This window comes from Lycorma delicatula, chromosome 1 (genome assembly GCF_047948215.1).
Source record: "Lycorma delicatula isolate Av1 chromosome 1, ASM4794821v1, whole genome shotgun sequence".
In the NCBI taxonomy this organism is placed as follows: domain Eukaryota; kingdom Metazoa; phylum Arthropoda; class Insecta; order Hemiptera; family Fulgoridae; genus Lycorma; species Lycorma delicatula.
In genome coordinates this window covers 191,090,527-191,107,330 of record NC_134455.1, presented here as the reverse complement: position 1 = coordinate 191,107,330, position 16,804 = coordinate 191,090,527, and the positions used below count along the sequence as shown (strand labels likewise).

General features: G+C 34.1%; 1 protein-coding gene across 13 annotated transcripts in view; it reads left to right on the top strand.

The window, feature by feature from the left end:
• The window catches only part of LOC142326451 (ATP-binding cassette sub-family C member 5-like), a 256,658-nt gene that overhangs the window by 21,896 nt on the left and 217,958 nt on the right, over window positions 1–16,804 (top strand). The window contains exon 1 of one of the 13 annotated variants that reach the window (XM_075369007.1): window positions 10,228–10,365. The exons of 11 other annotated variants lie outside the window; for them this stretch is intronic. The gene's annotated coding sequence lies outside the window, so the exon portion shown is untranslated. Of the gene's footprint in view, window positions 1–10,227; window positions 10,366–16,804 lie in introns of those variants that run through there. One more of the 13 variants, XM_075368990.1, reaches the window with a different exon arrangement.

Below are 16,804 nucleotides of genomic sequence, written 5' to 3'. Positions count from 1 at the left end.
ATATTTTATACGGACGGCTCTAGAAACGTTAAATTTGTTAGTTGTGCTTTTGCGGTTGGGAACAGAATATACATATTTGGCCTTACCAGCATCACCGGTAGTTTCACTGGGGAACTGTATGCCATTAATAAGGCCCTACATATAATTAGCCAAAAATTTCGACTTGTTCTTGTTTGCTCAGATTCCACGAGTGCCTTACAGGAGATTGATGATGTGTATTCCAGACACCCTATTTTCTGTGAGATTCAGTATGTTATTTTGCAAATGAATCACCGCAATACAACAGTGAGCTTCTGCTGGAAGCCATATTGGGATTTCAGGCAATGAGCGCGTTGATATTGCGGCAAAGGAGGCTTGCTTCCAGCCTTCTTCCACCAATCGCATCTCTTTTAACTACCTTGTCTGTTTTCTAAAGAGGGTAGTTCATGATGAGTGACAAAGTGGGTCGGATGCTAATATTAACAATAAACTTTATCCAATCAAGAACATTGCGTCACCGTGGAACTCCTCATGCAGAAATATCCGTCGAGAGAAGATGTTTGTCGTTTGCGAGTAGGGCACGCTAGGCTCACTCTTGGGTATTTGATGACGTAAACAGATGCTCCCGTTTGTGGTCGCTGCGTCTGTTAACTAACAGTGCACTACATCCTTGTGGATTGTATCTGTTATATAACATTGCATAAAACCTTGGAAGTTTAATCTAGGAGCTAACGTGCGAACTATTCTAGGGAATAATGAAATGCTATCTTATGTTTTACGGTTTCTTAAGGCCGTCCGTTTATATTCAAGTATTTGAATTACTGTAATGCGTTTCAGCTATTCGTGCTAATTGCCGTAAAGCAAATGGCGATTTTGTATTTTAATTGAGATTTATAATTTGATATATCTTTGTTTATTACAACAGATTTATCGTGTCCAGGCGATGATAATGCGGAAGCGTTGTTCTCTCAGAAAAACCAGAAAAAACAAAAGAAAAACCAAAAGCGCTTGCTTGTACTTCCCAAATATTTGATTAAATTAGGTGGGTGTCATAAATGTCATTCAAATATAAAAATAAAACTTTAAAATAATAATCAGTTACGAATACCGCGTATATATATTTGTATGTGTGTGCGCGCGCGCTAAAATACTTTAAAGAAAGCTAATCATTTTTAGGTTTCTTTTTATATTGTTTTTGAAATCTCTTAGTAGATGTAATTTCTAACATGAAAAAATTTGCCTTTCTGAAAAAAATATTCCCGCAAATGTTTTATTGCTGTGTTCTAATACAAGAAATTAGGGCATTTCAGAAAATTAAAAAGTAAAAACGTTATCTTTCAAGACGCATAGCGAAATAGTTCATTCGCTATTATCTTTATAAAGAGAGCAAATTAAAATATGGGTTAAATTTAGTTCTAGGTAAAAACGTTTTCTAAAAATATGTACGGGATACTGAGAAATTGATGTTTTCCTTTCTAGTCGTTGGTCATCTGAATTGTTTTTAAACATTTTCCATTCCTTCTCTTCTGTGGTAATCCTTGGATTTCAGCTTATTTATTACATCCTACCTCGTCGATTATTTAATTTATGTATTCTAATTTTTTCTCGCCTACAATTTTTACCTTTAAAATTCCTTCCTTTACTAAATTTTATAACTCTCAATGTATAGTCTACTGAGAACTAGCTCTTCTATCTAGCTTTTGGCATTGGGCTGTTTTTCTAATTCTGTTTTTCATTTCGAACTTATCTAGCCAGTTGAAATTTCTTTAATACTCAATTTAACACATTTACTCTTTGCCTGTATAAATCTCCTGATGCCCATCTTCATTGCCATAAATACTTACACTGTACAAATATTAAAAAAAAAATGTTTTATCTCTTAATCTGGTTTAATACGAATAAATTTTAATTTCTACATAAAGCTTCCTCCTGCTGATTTGTTTATCATGTATTCTTTACATTTTACATAAAAAGGGATATTGCATAATTTTACTGGCGGAATCCTTCGAATTCCCATTAATAAAGATATATCCTAATTTTAATTAAATTGAATTATTTAAAATAATTCATTATTTTCCTTTCTGTATTATTTGATTACCTTTATTTTTTCTTATTTATTTTCAAATTAAAGATATACAAATATAAAACATTTAAAATAACCGCTATAGTAGACTAAATACTACAACAAAATAAATACGATAATGTATGGTGGTACCTTTTTCTGGATGAAGGCGGTCCTCATTTCGTTGCGTTACGTCGTTGACACTGTCGGGCTATGCCGACAATTGGATAGTTCCGATGGTAGATGTTTGACTGCGGCAAGACTTGTATAGTTCCTGCTATCCTGAAAAGTAGATGAAACTATTTTCTTCTGGCTCCTTGATCGAAAGGTGTCATTAAGGTGAAGGTGCAAAATATATCGGTACTAATATATGAATTTTATTCGATATAAAGCTGCTGAATATTCACTGCAGTAGAATACAGGGTCAACGATGATGGCTATGTAAGCGGTAATCGTTACTGAATTCGCACTGTTGTACTCATTGTTATATAAAAAATAAAACCTACTATGTTTTTCTAGAATGTATAACTAATTTTTATTTATTTACTCCTTATTTATAGTCTATCGATAATTTGTTACGGAAATCATGTAAAATGTTCCAATTACTGTTCTGGTCGCGTGAGATATCAAAGTGATGTCGCGGTAGTCCAGCGCTTATCTAGTTTTATTCTTTTACATGAACATTATTTATTGTACTTTTCCTAAAACATGAAGGAACATTTGCAGATTCATTAATTTTGCGCAAGTCGACTTACAAATTAATTTACGTCGGAAAATATACTCTTTATACTAGTTTAAATCGTCGGAGCTTTATCGAATTCAGATCTTTGAAAGCAGTCTTCTCTCGACTTACCGATTTCTTTTTTTTCCAACCCAACACTTCATCAGCCGGTTGCTCTTTTATGTATTCTAACTGCTTATCGACACTTTTTAACAGCGTTTTTCCGTCTGCACTTCTGATACGTATTGCTTTCTATTCTTTCTTCATACCCAATCTATCCGAAAAAATTTCTTCTTCGACCATTCCTCTTTTGTAGTTTTACACCGTCCATTATACGTTATAAATACGAGCTATAAATTTGGCTCGCCACTCTCTTTTCCGATTCTATATCTCTTACTGAAAAATGAATCCTTCAGTAGCAGTTTATTTTTTATCATTTAAGGTTTTCCACCGTTGCTTTCTTTCTTCTTACGGCTGTTTTTATAGAGAAAAGTAGGTGCTTTTACGCTTTACTTCCCTCAATTTTTTAGCTTTTTTCACGTAAACATTTTTTTAGTAAAAAAGGATGGTTCGTTGATTTGCTCTATTGCTCACATTTTTATTTTAGCTGATGTTGGCACAGAGCGGACCACGTGGTGCGCTGGACGGCTGCGCCAGTGCACGAATGATTCATTCAATCGAACGATTTATATACTTCTTGATACGATCGATTTATCTGAAATTATCTTTGGGTTTTGGGAATAATAAAGGAAAGCGCTGGGGTTAGAGCTGTGTTAAAAAATCAAAACTCAAGAAACAGTTGAAAATCTTCAGGATTTTGAAGCGTTTCGTTGTAAAAGTTTTTGTTGTTAGTACGTCAAACTCATGAACTTTATTTAGTTACAATTGGCAAAAAACTTTAACAAAATCATGTGTAATGAAACATAAACCGTGATGTAACATTTTCGCGAGGGGCTTAGATCTGCCTCTTTTCTAGTTACTTAATATAGCATGTTTTATAATAATTGATGAATAAAACATATGAGAAAACACACTTACATGCTATTTTATACCGGTCATTTTAAACATTCTCCATATTAACATATAAAAAAAACAACTCGATTATAAGCAATAATTACTGAATTTATTATTTAAATAACAAAGCATTACTGTTAATTAGTCAAGGTTAGCGAGGTAGGTTAAGTTTGGTTAGATTATTTCAATTCCGTGTTCTGACGAATCGTACGTATATCAACATAACCAAACCAAAAACATGTTTAGTTTAAACATAAACACAGTAATCTACTAAACCGAAATGTATGTCAAACGATAAGATTTTCATTTCACTGGATAGAATTAATGCGATATTAATTAAGGTGTTTTAATATAATGTTAAATAAATCTTCATTTTTATGCCTATTACGCCATAAATATGAATTCAAGATTTGTGGAGCGGTTCCACTTTCCCTCTTATTACGTTTTTTAGAACAAGCTCACAAATTTTCGATATTTTGCGTATGAGCTCCGGTGATGAGATCGACAAAATTCTCTGTGTGATTTACAGTATAATGTTGAAAACTATGTCTATCCAAATGAGAAATACCATCATAAGCTTTCCATTTATGAGAATTATTGTTGATCCTTTTTCAATGCGTGCTGTTATTGCCTCAATCAATGAATTTTTGGTTCGATCCGGAACTGCGTACATGAAACAATCACGTGTGTGTTTCTCTGCAAATACTTCCAAATACCCATTGATTTTGAAGAATTCTGCCTCTATTTTACGTTCTTCTTGAAAATGAGGACTCGTTTATTTATATCGTTATTCCTGGACCACCTACCTTTTTTGGTTTTTTTTAATAAATGATCAGCACACACCTTTCTCAGGTACATTTTCAATCCGTTATTGCTTCGCTTGACATTTGCAGTTCTCTCGAACAAAACTTAGTTGTTGAATATTCATGAGCATAACAGTATATCAATAGCAGCACAATGTTTTGTACTATCCGCGAGCCATGTGTTTTTTCTCAAACCCAATTCTTCTCTGCTCGGTCTTTTCTTACACATCCAACTCGAATGTTTTAAATGAATTTTCTATTTTATTTGATTTTTTTTTACAAATTCTTATAGTATGTATTTTTTTGATCGCAAAAATTTCGCAGCACTCTCTCGTCATTGATCTCGCGAGTAAGAAATAAAAGGTATGTGATAATTCCATGATGTCCGTGATTACACTAATCTAATAACACAAAATAATGTGTTTATTGAGTTATAGAGTTACTTCAGTATTTCTGTAATGTTTTATTCATGAATTATTGTAAAACATGCTATATTAAATAATTTTTATGTGAAAAAATGCGAAAATTGGCGGGCGTAAAACGAAAAAGTACCGAAAAGTATTCGGATTATGTATTAATTTTTAGAAGAAAGAATGGAGTCTGGCCAGCTTGGTGGTGTTTGTGGTTTTTACTATTATTTCTTGCAACAAGCGTCTTACTGATTTATTCGGTTTTGTTGTGAGTTTCTTTTGCGAGTTAGTGAATTAAATATGGATTTAATAATGGACGAAGCTGTTGATGTCGCTTAAACTCCAGAATCCTTTAATTATTTTATCAGATATTCCAGCATATTGTAATGTATATTACATTTTTTTTTGACTAATTTCAACAGTTTTTAGAGGTACGACTCTATAGGGGTTTTTCTTACAAAACTTTGCTACTTCATTCGGAAGGCCAAGTTTTTACTGCTTTCGGCTACTGTGTTCTTTCTTCTAGTCGGCATTTATTTATTCTATCCTCTGCAATGCCTCGCTGATGCTGAAATATTTGTTGTGAAAAGGTCCTTGTCGCTTAACTCGTAATCTCTTCTTGTCTCTTTACTGTAGAATCAAAGTATTTCATTTTTGCGTTACTCTGAGTCGCCTAAGAATATTTTTGAAATAGAACAAATATTTACGAGCATTTGCGTTTGTGATTCGTCATTTACCCGGTGACCCCATGTTGTACTTGATCCCACTCTCCGGATGGCTTCAAACGGTTATTTGTTTCGTCAAAGAGTCAGCGACATAAACGAGGAGGCAATTGTTGAAGATTGTACATCTTTTTACTATGTTAAATTTTATTTTCGCTTTTATTTCCTTAAAATGTTTCCTGTTATATTCTCAAAAGTCTGTCTTTCTGTCCATTTCTGTGGTCGACTACTAATTTTAGTTTTCATATCTTTTTGTAGTTTGGGTGAAAAATTACTAAAACATTTTTAAAAAATAGATTTTTTACTATTGGTTTTTATTACTAATGTAATTTTCCTGTCTTCAAAGAAGTTAATCGGAACAATTACACTGACTTAAAGATACAAAAACAAAATCTGTTGGTATTTCCGAGTTATAAAATAATGAAGTTGGTTACGGTTACATTATGAAAATACAAGTGTTCTTCGATTTTTTTTTAATAACATTTTACTTTTTGTTTGGAAAAATGTAAAATTATAAATAAAGAGAAAATCTGGATTGCTAGGCAATAAGCTTAGGACTTGACACATTTTAATCTCTTTTTTTTTTCTATTCAGTACGGCAACTGCTGTACGAGCTGATCGTCCAATTAATTATATTCTAATAAACTATAACCGAACAATTATCTTTTATTATTTCTGCTATTTATAAATATACGGTTTATACCGGGTGGCTGAAAAGTAGTTTACACCCTTCTCTAACTTTTTTTATAATTGAAATAACTGGATGCGTTTGCGGCATTCTTCCTTGTACCGAAGGGCTATTTCAATGAAGAACGTATATTTCGCTCAATTTTAAATGGGACATATCCCATTTAAATAATGGTCATCCTGATGTCCAAAGGGGAAGACATCCGTCTTGTGACGATCTCAGTCGTCACTCCACCTCTTTCATTCCTAGCCCACTAGGGCTTTACTGGGTGTGAAATAATTTTATTGTATTTTTGTCATTATTAAAAAAAGGTTATTGTCAAAGTAATTTTTATTTGTTTGTGTTTATTTTACGATTATTATGTATTGTCCAGTTTTTAAAGATATTTTAACAATAAATTTTGTCCCTCTAAATTTTATAACACGACACACTCATCAGTTTAGTCTCTGTCAGTATGAAACCGATGCAAATGCCTCGGCAGACATTTACACAACCTACTGTCATTTTCGTATGGCCTCTTTCAACCACTACCACCTACCATTAAAGGCTGTGTAATCAGCCGAGTGAGAGTTCATAAGTACCTAAGTGTTTTGTTTGATGAAAAGTTACCATTTAGCAACCACATTAGGCAAGTAGCGGCGAACGCCGTCTCAGTGATGCACAAACTTAGGAGGATTGCTCGGAAGGACTATGGGTTGTCTGGCGTCAAATGTACATGTACCGAGGTGTCTTCGAAAGCATGATCTCTTACGCGGCGCCCGTTTCGGCGCATAGATAGGATATGAATCTGTTCAAAATTTAAGGAGTGCCCAGCGCAGAGCCTTAATTGTATGTACTGGTGTTTTTAAAACAACAGTCTACCGTATTGGGAAAGGTTGTCGCAATCGATTTAGTGGTGAAAGTTCGGGTAGCCATGTGGAGATTACGAAGAGGCAGGGAAGCCGAGGTATTTGGGATGCGGTTTCGGGCCGGGCCAGTACCGGAACGGAACGGTGATCACAATGCACCGGATCTAAATTCCGTTCAGTTGCCCATCTCCCTCCTGCGGAAGAGGCTGCAGAGCCTCGCGATGGAAGCATGGCAGCTGTAATGAGACACCACGACTAAGGGAAGATCCTTGTACAAGTTTATACGGGATCTGGGAGGATGGTATGCCTCGAGTTCGTTTTTAAGGGCAACGGATGCCCAGATGCTCACCAACCATGTTAATTTGAAGCAATATCTGTTTCGGTTCCGAAACAAGAGGTCAAGGGGAAAATTGGCCACTTACAAACGGCGAGTCAATGTGGCGAGAGCTGCATTGTCGGACTATGTGGGAGTTCCTTGATGAAGTTGCTATGATCAACCGACATCAGTTGTTTACTTAAGGGAAAACTCCTAAAACACTGCTGTGGGAAGCTGACCTTTTGAGATATATGGCTGACCAACAGCCATATTAAAGCGCTTGATCCCTAATTGGCTGGTGGTCAGCCGTATATCTCAAGGTCAGCTTCCCACAGCAGTGTGTTAGGAGTCTTTCCCTTAAGTAAACAACTGATGTCGGTTGATCATAGCAACCATATGGTAGACAGGTACTTGCTGGCATTCAGCGACCTAGGCGTGGCAGCGAATTGCTGTCTAGACAAAGTAAATTTTAATTTATGGATGTCATATATATTTTTAGTAGTTGATGGGGTGCGCCTACCCATTTTAGTAAATATATGACAAGTGAGCGGCTGGGATACGTAAGCCGGTGGTGTTTGGCACCGCGCTTAGTCTGCTCACGCTGTTAGGTAAGCTCTAGGAGCTATTTAGGACACTGGTCGCTAAACTGTTTCGAGTGTCAGTAGCCGTTTGTGGCACAGACATTTGGTCTTATGCTTTAGGGCGACCGAATGGGGTGGTGGCGGGAGAAATGCCAAGCAAACCACCTACCATAACTTACATCCCACAACTATCAAATTAACCGATTCACGGAAGCGCGGTCCCCGCACCTTCATCTAATTCCGAAGGTTTCACAAGAAACTCTTTCTATATTTAAATTCAATAGACTACGGACACAGATCATTACTTGAATGAGTCTTTATCTTCATACCAACAAAACAAATGTTGATCGCAACAGTAACAGCTGAAACCTTGTTTTAAAGATCTTGGCGAGGTAAACATAAAACGGTATAAAAAAATTAAATTCTAACTATTTAAACCAAAATTAAATACGGTCCCAGAACTAGGAGTAGTAGTAGAATCAGTGCCGTATTTTTTGAAAAATCTGGGGTGAAAACCAATATATTGGGGTAAAAACCGTGTTTTTTTTTAATGTTTGACGTACAATAACTGAGTTAAAGGGGTAATGAACACAAAACTTTTAAACAAAATTTGTAAAAAAAAGTTTATTTTAACAAAATCGTTTAAGATAAGCTGAATAAAACGAAGAAAAGTTAGAGAAATTGGAATTTTATTTAAAAAGAGTACATTGCTACATTTGTCAGATAAGTACTTATTTAATGTAAATAAAAACCAAATTCTTTTATAATGATCTGAATAATTTGTAAAAACAAAATTTACTGTTGAAAGATTTTTAAAAACTGGACATTACACAACAAAAGTTTTTTTTTTAAAAATTGTAGATTACGTTACAAAAATTTTGAAAGCGTCTGCATAAGGGTTTGTTGATGAAAGCCAAGAAAGCCTTTTTTTTGTTCTCTTTTCTCATATGATCTCAAATGTACACTAATACATTATTTTTAAGTATGAAGACGAGTTAGGTGAAACTGTAGATTATTATGAGCTCTTTTGTGAGGTCGAACAGAGGATTACCTTATTATTTTAAAGTCAGTGATATTGTAATTATTGATTTATTGATTATTACGTATGTTTATCGTATAGTATATTCGAATAATAATAATTGAACAATATAAAATAATAAAAAACAAATGTTTTAATAATAAAAACAAATTTTTTTGTCTAGCTATATACAATAATAAGTATATAGTAGTAATAAATAAGTAATAATAAGTAATAGTAAGTAATAGTAAGTATATAATAATAATCACTCCTATTTCTTTGACTGTAATTTAATTGACCTAATTTAAAGGGGGGAGATCTGTTCATTATATAAAACCAATTCAAATGTTTTTATTTTTTAAATTTACGAACTGGTAGGGTTCTTAACGTGGAATATTTAATGAACAACATTGTACATATTTTTATCATATTAGTTTCCCTTGAAGCTTCAAGTATTACCATCATGTTATCTCGGTAAACTTTTTTTTTTTTTTTTACTACTAAATGTGGAGTTTTGTTATTTTAAAATATAAGATAATGGTTTTTTAAAATTACTTTTAATCTATAATTTTGTAATTTATGTAATTGTAGATTTCCTGGTAAACGGTGATCTGTGGTATCTTTATACCTTTAGTTATTAGTACTTTATACTTTTTAGTTGTATAATATTTTTCAGACTTTTTCTTTAAGGTAGAAGTTTTACATTTCTTCAAAGGAAACAGGAGGAGGAGGAGGAGGAATTGGTTGTCGGAGAAATTTGGCTTATTTCTCTTTTCGTTTAAAAAGTCGATATGAGTATAATTTATATTAACGAGCATTTTTTTACTATCTTAAAATAAAATGATTAGTTGCTGTAATCAGAATATTTAACATTCATTAAATAAAAGTTGAGTATAATTTAAAATTGTGTGTATGTGTATGCGCACACGCGCGATTCCGAATTGTGAATTTTGTCTGTGATTTCAGAACACGTGTTAATTTTCAAGTACTACATTTTAAAGTAATTTTGAGAATTTTAGTATGAATTTCTTATCATTTATTGTGCTGTGACACTAAAGATATACTAGCGGTATCTAATCAAAGTAGAACTTTGAGTCGGAGAAATCTTTGTGTGTCGTGTCTTTATTTAAATTATTCTGTTAATTTATATGTATATTTAAAAGTTAGTGTGTGCACATTTTCTCATCATTTACATTTGTACAGGTGGTTATGCTATTATTTTTTGTTAATATAAATTAATTCATATTAAAGCTTTAATTGAATAGGTTCTAGAGTGATAGAAGATAAAAAATATATTTTTTTATCGCTGAATAATTTGGTGACGATAATAATAATTGCTTTTTACTAAATTATCTATGTAATTAAACTAGTAATTTACTGATGAAGAGTACCTGGCAGTTGATAATTGTAATTGTGAAAGATAAGTGAATTTTTTGACCTAAATCGTATTAACTATATTGTTTTATCTACAAGAAATTGGTTGATTGATTTTGTTTGTGTGTAATATATAAATGTAAAAGTTTGTCTGTCTGTTTGCAACGGCATCACGCGACGACCAACCGACCGATTGCTTTCAAATTTGTGGGCTACATCCTTGTTATCCCAGGCCCTAGCCTTCTTGGGGGTAAAGTTGTGAATTAATGATATTCATTAAAGAAACAAAAATTAGTCCTTTTTACTTCATTGTATTTCTTTTTATTTCATTGTATTACTTCAGGCGCGTCTGGGATCTATCTAGACGGTTGGGCGAGCGAAGCGAGTCCTGACTGGCTAATATATATTTGCGCGCGCCTGTGTGTTTGGACGCGTGTATTTTAAGTACCTGTATGTTTGTTGATTATGAAGTGATTTTCTTTACTACAATGTAACAATAGTATTTACTACAATCGGGAAAAATAAATAAAAATATAATAGCTCTGCTTATATGAATCAACAGCTTTACTATTGGTGGGTTTAGGATTCATATTATTTGTATCGATTACTTCTGATCCAGTATGAGTTCTACGTAGCGTACGGCTGCTGTTTTTTCCTTCTAATGCACCATTCTTGGGTTTTATTTGTAGTATATTGTATTGCACTTATGTGCTGTTGAATGAAACATTTTCTTGCTATTTTTTTGAGCACTTTGTTTTTTAATCGGTATCATATTTATTATTATTTTAAAAAGGTTGCTCGTTATCTTTCATTCTTATTGACGTTCAGACTTTTTGATATGAGATATTTTAGCGCTTCGTAACAGGCTACTATAACCTGTCTGGGAGATAATTTACAAAGTTTGGTAGTAATGATTTATATCGAACTCAATTTGATAATTCTTGAGGCAGTACCATATTAATTGAGTCCTGATTGATAAAATAAAAATATACTCGTAACGGTCATTCAAATCTATGTTAAAACTATTATAACATAAAGTTTATTTAATACTGGATTCTTTAGACTTAAACTTACAGACTGTATTAGAGGGTTTGGTTTGTTATTCGAGTTTAATCGTTGAGATAATTTATGAAGATATCATTATAAAGTAATCATGTTATTAACAGCCATAATGAAAATATCTCAAATGTGTTACGCCGAGTACTGACTTGTAATGTTTGATTATGTTATTACCATCTTCAGGTGGATGCGAATAAAATTGAACGTCAGCAAAGTTAGCTTTTAAAGCAGAAATAGTATTGTATAATAACCTCTTCTGGAACACTATGACCTCACGCCCACCAGTTGACGATGGAGGACAGATCTGACTGCCATAAAATTAATTGAAGTATCATAGCAGAAAGTAGCTTAATTGATTGCCTAGAATTAGTAGAAATGTAATCACTCAGCTGCAGCAACGGATACCTCGGCGGTTACTTTATCGCTATCACTGCATTTTGACGTAGCGGGCGGTCACATTACATAAGGGTGATCGAACGTGTACCAGTTCGTGCCGGTGTGTTGCGGTACGGTTAATTTGCATGTGTCGTAGAATAAAAAATAAACCAGCAGACAAGTTAGGTGAGTTTCCTGTCGTAAACCAACGGATAAGTTAAATGAGTTTCCTGCCGCTTTTGTGTGTAACGTTGCTTCTTATGGCAATACGATAAACAGAAAACAAAACGCAGTCAGAAGAGTCGACGTAACCCCGTACTTTATCGTTTGCAGGTACCGGTGAGCGGTGCATACTGTGCTAACGTTTTACGTATCAGCACACAATATGTCGTATTGACGGGTATAGAGCTATCGGTTCCACAGTTCATGTTCAAATCTATAGTCAGATTTCAGCGATTATTTTGTTGGGAACAGTCGACGACGTATAAGAAATACACTATTAGGAAATGTATGTACGTATAAACCGGTTCGCTGTCTTCCCTGCCGTAATCAGATTTCTAGAAATCTTATATAATCTTAATAATCTTAATCTAAATTAAATTTTAATTAATTTAATCTTAGAAATCTTAATGAGCATTCTGTACATTTTACTGGTGTCACCTCTCATTCGGACAATAATCTTTTAGCTTGATTCTTCATAGAATTCCAGAATATCTAGAATCTTTACCATGCAGCGGTCAAATCTGGACGTGGTTTTTGGTCGGTTGATTGAGAAATATCACGTAACATGGCTTTTTCTCTTGAGATGCAGTCTGCACGGTTCACGTATTGCTATTGCTCTGCGTCGTTGCTGAAAACTCATGCGTATGAGAGGTGTGGAAAAAGATTACCAATTTTTTATATCTTATTTTGATCTTATCAAAGTCTTTGTGGATCAATAGTTGAAACAGATTGTCTGGTAACTGAAACGTTTGCTCTTCAATATGCATTCTGGTAGAATCTCGCGGGTTTGTTTTCTCATACATCACTGACATTTAACGCTCCTGATTTTAAACACATGGTCCGTTTCATAATCCTCTTCTAGGATTTAACGCTTCTCCCAGTTGAAACATTCTTGCTTTCTGTTCACAGTATCATACGCCTTCTCTTCGATAGCCGTTTCGCTCTTATTATCTGCTTCTTTTTCACTAAGTGTAGGCAGTGTAACCAATCTTGATGCTTGGTGCCGTGGCAGCGTTAGCCGCAATTCTAATCATTCTACTATCTTTTTAGCGTAACATTTGCTTTATTACCTGTGAATAGGCCTTCGTAAGATGTATTATGGTGTTAGCGTTGGATCGCAAAACACAATTTTTGAAATTTTAATCACCTCAATATAATGTAATAATGTTCAAAAACATTATTACATTTTTAAATTTAATTTTATTTAATTATACATATATATATGTAAAAGCTATGTCAAATTTGAAGTTTTTTTAAATAGTACATATGTTTTTATGTTACAATAAATAATGTAATCAGAAATTACAGCAGAAACTAATTAAGAACAAAATAAAACTATTTAAATTAAAGAGGGTAAATGCCATCCAGTTCACAAGAAATATTAGAATTTCCGAGATTACTGTTATCAGAATCATCATCGCAATCGTCTCTGACACTATCACTATCTTGTAAAAAAATAATTATTTCCATAGTATTGTCAATAATGTGTTCTGTCTCACATATTCAGCTTCTGCTTCCTTAACTTATAACAGTACACCTTCCAATTTTTTTAAATTCTTGTCGCCCATTTTAATTACGCATAGTCTTTGAACATCTTTGATATCAAAAGTTACGTTACAACTTGCTACGTATCCTTTTACTATTGATCAAACAATCTTGGTAGGATTTAAATCCAAGTGGTACGGAGATATTCTGAGATCGTCATGGTTTTTTTTAGTAAAAGAGCACATAGCAAAAAATATAGATATATTGTTTCTTGATGTGATTCTAAGAAAGGTGACTCATTTCCTGAGTTATAATACCCGGCTTCGTGTTCATTTTTACAATAAATAAAATCAAGATAGATTTATTAGAATATGTTTATATTCAATAATATAATTTATAGATAATTATAATGTTAGTTAATTTATCACTTAGCGTCTGTCTGCTGACGTAATTATAATTCTTGTTGAGAATAGGCCTCTTTCTTTTTCCTGTTTAGCCTCCGGTAACTACCGTTTAGATAATTCTTCAGAGGATGAATAAGGATGATATGTATGAGTGTAAATGAAGTGTAGTCTTGTACATTCTCAGTTCGACCATTCCTGAGATGTGTGGTTAATTGAAACCCAACCACCAAAGAACACCGGTATCCACGATCTAGTATTCAAATCCATATAAAAATAACTGGCTTTACTAGGACTTGAACGCTGGAACTGTCGACTTCCAAATCAGCTGATTTGGGAAGACGCGTTAACCACTATACCAACCCGGTGGGTTGTTGAGAATAGGTCTACATTTTTAAAAAATACACCTTACATTTCTTTTTATGGTAAAATACTTCTTTATCATATATAAAGTATAAACAGCAGAATTAGAAAATATTTAAAAGTAATCCGTAATACCATCTAGTAACGTAAAACAATAAGTTCTATTTGCAAGAAAACAATTTTCTTCTGCACGTGAAAACTAAACTGAATGTTTTCAATTGGATAACTTTCTCCATACCAGCCGTCGTAGTCTAAGCTTCAAGATTCATTGCGGCAGCCACACATTGCTTGTCTCATGTTCCATCCCTGCGCTCGTCGAAGGTATAGAGATGTGGGACGCAGTGGTTGTAGTTTCTTTTGTATAGCCACTAATATTGTATGTTCTTTCAACATTTTATTGAGCTGCAACGACTCTTGATTTCCTCTGGTGGTTTGATCTGTGGCTTGAACGTCTTGATTATTGTTTCCTACTTCTTGGCTATGGTTTTGTACGTCACCCGAATGTGTGCGCTTGATCGACTCATGCGATCTGGTCAATTCCAGCTTTAACCTCTCATCCTTTACCATGATCGCCATTATTATGTAATATTAGCTATGACTAATTAAATATGATATTGCCGTTATCGAAATGAATACTGGTAAAATCAACCGGCGTCTTAAAGCTAAAAGAACACTGTTAAAGGTAACTGTTATTGCTACAACAACGGCTTCGATCTTGTTCCATTGGAGCAAGAACTGTAGTTCTATTCTGGTTCTGCTTCTTGATCATTGTTTCTTGTTCCAAGCCAGAGAGCATAATCAAAGTTGTTGAATGGCATATCGATTCTTGCTGATCGTTGTATATATTCTGCGCATTTTTTTCAATTTGTTTGAAAAGGATAAGGAAGTTATAGTTGTTTCTGATCAATCCGGCTAGGCGTCTGTAATTACGACAGTCAGGTAAAAGAAATCGATATTTCTATTATATCCTGATTTTATTTAATGTCAGCGAATGTCATGACCGTTCTGACTTCTTCCGATGATGTAACCTTCTTGTTTTCCGAGTAACCAAAGTTGTAACCGAGAAGGTAACCGATCTCGGGTATGGATCTGACGGCCATCTTTAGAAACCGGTATTTGTTTTGATATGACCTGAAATGTACGTAAATATTTTTGAAACGCAGTCCGTTCAGATGGAAGAGTAAATTAAAGACGACGTTAGTCTTGCCTCAGCCCGAGGTGCCTCAAACGAAGCAGCTGATCGCATTTGGCAACCGGGTCTTATTCTTCGTTTTAAGCCGTTGCCGGAAACATTAACGTTATTATAATTAGCAAACGATTAATCATAATTAACCGTTTGCTAAAAAGTTTGTTTCTGTTTTACAAACCTCATCGCTATAAATACATGTTTCCATCTATAGTTTGAATACGATGTTGTTTTTATCGACTCAGGAACAGTACGATATATCTAATCCCAGGCACCGTTCAAATGACAATAACTTGTTACCTTTACGACGGACAAATTTTTCGATTAGGTACTTATCAGTCATCTACATGATGTATATGATCCTTGTTCCGAGAAATTTTCCAACATCTTCGCTATCAGCGTCCAATTAAAACGCTCTGCAGTAGACGGTTTCCTTTCGGAATTAGTGGACTAGAGTGTAATTCCTTTAACAAGCGTTGACCTTGGAATTGTACCACTCTTTTATGTCGTCTGCCTGTAGGTGGTTCATGTAGTTTTCCAGTTTGGACGTGTAGGCCACACCATTGCATCAGCAATCTTCCTTTTTATCGGAATTGGAATTACGAATTTATAAAAATAATCTGTCATGGCGTTTTATTTACATTCTTTCAGCAGACGATTCCAGAGGTATATAGCAGTGATCCATACGAGAGGTTTATTCTGTCTATAGTTACTCGTTTGTCATCGAAGATGACGAAAATTTTGTTGTTGGTTACCGTAATGTTGAGGCAGTTTTTTTGTCAACCTGTACAGTTTCATGGTTCTATTGATTTCAATGACGGGATCGTTCAAGGAACGATCCCGTCGTTGACTCTGTAGTCGTCGAAAGTGATTTCGCTTAGTTTTGTTTTAACACGTTTTGCCTTTTTATTGCTACGTTTCGGTATTTTATTGCTGGTGGTGCGTAGTGTGCACTCTTAATTTTAGCTCTATGTACTCGAAACCACCTTGCCGTTTGTCTCGTCTTTGAATATATAGAAGACTAAATTCAAAGATTGTTTTGAATTTTACTGGGACTGTTAACAATTAAATGGTTTGAGGTTCTTTTGGATAGTCTGAAATCAAAATGGTCAACGGAATCATCGCTTCATGTATTCTCATAAAAGTTGTAGATTTGAAGTTTGTAGATAAAGGTGTC